The 4855-nt window shown below is 35.4% G+C and overlaps 1 long non-coding RNA gene across 2 annotated transcripts; it reads right to left on the reverse strand.

Annotated features, from left to right (window-relative positions):
* Positions 1 to 828: 828 nt before the first annotated feature.
* Positions 829 to 2753, reverse strand: LOC127132268 (uncharacterized). 2 transcript variants are annotated; one of them, XR_007806651.1, is made up of 4 exons: positions 2550 to 2753; positions 2009 to 2263; positions 1735 to 1827; positions 829 to 1404 (listed from the first exon to the last, which is right to left on the reverse strand). It is a non-coding gene; the product is annotated as an uncharacterized LOC127132268 (long non-coding RNA). The 2 variants fall into 2 exon arrangements; XR_007806650.1 differs by having other exon boundaries at positions 1735 to 1849.
* Positions 2754 to 4855: the final 2102 nt, after the last annotated feature.

Consider the following 4855-nt stretch of genomic DNA (forward strand, 5'->3'; position numbering starts at 1 on the left):
ACTTGTATCGAATTATTTATTAATAATAAAAGGATTTTTCTTTATTATGTTTGTTTAATAAAGTCCCTAGAATAACTAGTCCGTTTGATGTATCAAGTATGACGTAATCATGAGATCACATTAAACATAAGGACATTATTCTTAAAGTATTCATAGTCGAGCTCTATTGTGAAGTGGGATAACATTAAAGCATTAAGACTATTATGTATATAGACTGATGATCATATCTCATGGATCATGGATAAGGAGTTATCAAGTCTTAAACATAGGTATGAATATTAAGAGTAATATTTATACTGGATTGACCCGCTATGAGAATACTATATAGAATGTTATGCAAAGTGTCATAAGTTATTCTCATGGTGATAATGGTGTATACCACCCTTCGACCTGAAACCACTATGGGCCCTAGATGTAGAGTCGAATGCCTTATTGCTGATCAAACGTTGTCCGTAACTGGATGACCATAAAGACAGTTGATGGGTACTCCACGAAGCATGCTACGGGACATGAGTGACCTAGATGGAATTTGCCCATCCTACGTAACAGAATAAATGTCTACGGGCCTAATATTGAACTGGACAAGGATGACACGGTCTATGCCTTGTGTTCAATATAGACATAAGGGCAAAAGGGTAATTATACACACAAGTATTATCACAAAAGGATTTGTCAGATCACATGACATTTTCGTGTCTTGGGTAGTAGTGATGTGTTGCTAGATACCACTCACTGTTTATTATATTAAATACGTGATTTAATATAATTGCCAATGCCGTGAAAACCTACAGGGTCACACACAAAAGGACGGATTGATGAGAGATAGAGTAACTAAGGAACACCGTAAGGTACGTTGCACTTAAGTGAATTGTAGAACATCGTAAGGTATGGTGTACTTAAGTAGAATACGAAATATGCTAAGGTACCAGACGCTTAAGTGATTTTGGCATATTATAAGATATTGGCCACATACACTTAAGTGAGCTTTTTAGCTTGTAGCCCACACAAGTGGTTCTATAAATAGAACCCTTTCGCAGAAGCATTTGTGAAGTTGCAATTTCGTTTCTCTCTCTCTCACTCACTCAAAGCCTTCATTCGTAGAAGCTAGCACTGAGATTGAAGGAATCCGTTCGTGTGGACTGAGCAGAGGCGTTGTCATCGTTCAACATTCGTGATCGCTCCGTAGATATGCATCAAAGGTTACAATCGCCACAAGAGGTAACGATTTATCACTGATCATGCCCATTTGTAAGGATCACTAAAGGAGAAATCTTTAAATTCCGCTACATTTTGGATCGCTCTTCTCCTACACACTGTACACACAATTTCATCCATTCTTCAATCAATCTCCCTTATGAAAATCCAATTCCAACAAATTCCAAGTCCATTCCATGGTAAAAGAACCTATTTGATTTCAACATGAAAAAATCCATTAGAAAAACCATGTAATAAAAACCGATACAATTTCAATTCAAACTTGCAAAACCTAGCTAACATGGTTCAAACTTCCAAACAATTCCCAAATCATCATGACAAACCAATTCAATTCCAATTGTTGACATTATACAATAGCTCACTAATTCATATAACCAATATCGACATCCTAACTAACATCCTTATTCATTCTAACCGATAATCCAAGGAATGAACAAACTAATAACGACTCTTACAATTTAATCTAATTTCACTAATAGCCACTAACATGACACTAGCTCACTCGATAGAAATTCATACCATATGTCGTTCCAAACTTAAGCCCAAAGCAATCCCAAGGCAGCCATTAAATCTGAATCCCACGACCCTGTCCATCGACCATTCCAAGCTACCCTGCATAAGCATAACAATTTTCCTGCATAAGCATAACAGCAGCCCTAAGCCAAACCTAACAATAACATCATAACAAAATATTTTGATACCCTGTTGTAACAGAAAAGCCACACCAAAAACCAACTCCTCAATAGAAACAGAAAAGGAATAGAACTAATTCATAACAGAAAAATAAACCAACCTGCAATGTAACTAACTAATAGAACCTCCTCTCAAATCTCTCCAATCCCCTAACAGAATTCAAAAAAACTGTAACAACCTCTTCAACCTCTAACCGCCTCAACAAACTCCAACTGGGAAATGAAAACACTTTTTATCATAACTCACAGAGGTGACCAAAGAGGCCAACCCTCACTTATCTCAATCCAATCACCCTCTCAATAGAACCAACCTAACTGAATTCATCTTCATCTTTTCTCAACCATTTTCCAACGACCTGTAACAAACAGAAGCATCAGAAGAAAAGAGGAAGTCAGAATAGTAGCAGAAGAAGAGACAAAATTGACAAAAGCACATAACAGCACAAAGAAATTCCAGAAGCATCAAATAGCAAAAAAAAAACGGAATTGAACAAGAAGCTAAAATAATTTTCAAATTAGATTCAGTGTTTCATTCTTCATCATTCAACCACATGCACAATTCGACACGCCGAAGAACAAATCAACGCACAACAATAACATCCAATGAAAAGCGGACACACAAGGAAAAGAGAACATTGAAACCTGAAACTTTGAATTGGTAAATTCAATAATTTCATATCGATCTCGCCTTCTTTGATTTTGTGCAAGCACGAAGATGTATTGAACTTTGATTAGTTATGGTAGAATTCCTGAGCTGGATTTTGAGATTCGCTTACTGAGCATGGACGGACGCATGAACCTGGTGCGTCACCGACATTGAGTTCTTCGCATTTCGTCTTGGCACCGTGGAAGAAATCTGAACATGAGTGTGTGTTTATGTGAACATGAGAAGCGGGTCCTGGGTTGCATATGTTTGAACCCGAGTGCAAGACTTGGGGTTTGAGCCTCTTTGGCCCAATCAATCCGCTTACCACACCTCCATCCAATTATCACAACCCCGACCCATAATCTCAATGTTTTGTTTATTAATCCATCATTTCTTGCCTAATGATGATTAATTATTGTTAATCCCAGTTATCGTTAATCTTGATCATTGTTTTGCTGATTTTATTAGGATTAGTTTTTTTTCTTGAGTTTTGACAATTAGAAATTAACATGGTTTTTGATGAATTATGATTAATAAGGATTAGATTTTAGTTAGAATAATTAGTTAGAAATTAAGTCTAATCAATTTTTTAAATTGGATTTTGATCCTGATTTTTAGAATTAATTGTAGTTAACTTTACCATGATTGTTGATTTTGTTTTGATTAATATGGTTAATGGTAGATTTTACCATGATTAGACGTTAGGTTAATTTTTCCTTCAAATTGGACTATTGTATGTTTATACCCATTAAAATTCAAGTTGTAATTTGGATTGCGAATTTCCCTTTTTAATTTGGTTATAACTCATGTTTAAGTAGATTTTAACCACTATGATTACTGTTCACTTTAATTGTCCATTTAATCGATTCATTTGATTTGTGATCATATAGATAAATTAAAAATCCAATTTCAATTTAGGTGATGAATTCTTTGTATGTCTAATTTCATTTGCCATGATCATACGATAGATCTTTGATTACTTTTCATTGATTAATCCATTACCATTCGAATCGATTTTAACCATTGAATGTGCTTACATATTGTTGCATCATTCTCATTCATTTGACTTGATCTCATGCTAACCCGTTTGTTGTTTTGTGTCCACATGTGACTTTAAGATTCAGGATCACTCCTAGCTAGTCATGCTCCTAACTAATCCATTCTCATTCAATAGCCTTGTATTGTTTGAAGTACCATGTCACTTGTATACTTTAGGCATAGTACATAGTTTAATAGTTTGTAACTTGTATTTCCTTTTCATTCTCTTATGATGTATTGTGTGGATCCATTCCCCCATTTTGGGTTGAATGCTCCCCCACCCCATGATCATGTAATAGCGTAGATTTATTGCTTTCTAGTTAATTCACCATGCATGCTAATAACAAAGATAAAATACAAAACGATAAACAAAGCATTTCGAAAGAAACAAAAAGTACTTGATTCAACGTCAAGTTATTTTTCGAATAAAACTCACACCATTTCAATGTGAATATTTGATCTAACGTCAAGTATTACCCATCTGTTTCATGATCCATTATATCATCTCTCCTCCATTTTATTCTCAACCTTATTATATCTCTCACTCCCATTAATAACTCACACTTTTAATAATAAATTGAACCACTTGATCCAACATCAAGTTCCTTTTTAAAAACCATTTTCATAACAAATCAGAATGCAAAATGGGGTGTACGTGCTTGTACACAACATTCAAGTGCTTGGGTTGTCGGCCATACCTAGCCTGAGGACCCTCTAAGACCCCAATTTTGACCCTAAGATCCCTCATGGCATCATAACATTGCATTTGCATTGCCACAAGGATCTTTAGCATCTTGGTTCCCTTTGCCTTTGGGTGGGACTCCTTGTGATTGGTTTGAGATCACCCAGCATGCTTGAATTATACATCATTGTTTCTCTTACTATTGTTTACTAACCAAAAGCACAAAAATGTGTCACTAACATCTTTTGTTTGAAGCTTGAGTATCATTCAAGACACTTTGTGGGTTCTATTTAGATGATCAGTCAACACAAGGGAATGGCTTGAGATACTTCCAACAGGTTCAAATGGGGTCTATTCGTCAGTCAAAACGTTAATCTTGAAGGAGCAAAAGTTTGTTCATGAGCTGTCATGCTCGCTAGACGAGCAGAATGGGTCGCCTAGCGAGTCCCAAGAAAAGCCACCAGAATCACCTACGCTAGGAGAAGCCCACATGTTTAAAAAAAAAGAACGAAAAAAAAACAAAAACAAAAGAAAAACAAAAAAAACAAAAAATAAAATAAAAAAATAAAAAATAAAATAAAT

This window comes from Lathyrus oleraceus, chromosome 3 (genome assembly GCF_024323335.1).
Source record: "Lathyrus oleraceus cultivar Zhongwan6 chromosome 3, CAAS_Psat_ZW6_1.0, whole genome shotgun sequence".
Taxonomy (NCBI): Eukaryota; Viridiplantae; Streptophyta; class Magnoliopsida; order Fabales; family Fabaceae; genus Lathyrus; species Lathyrus oleraceus.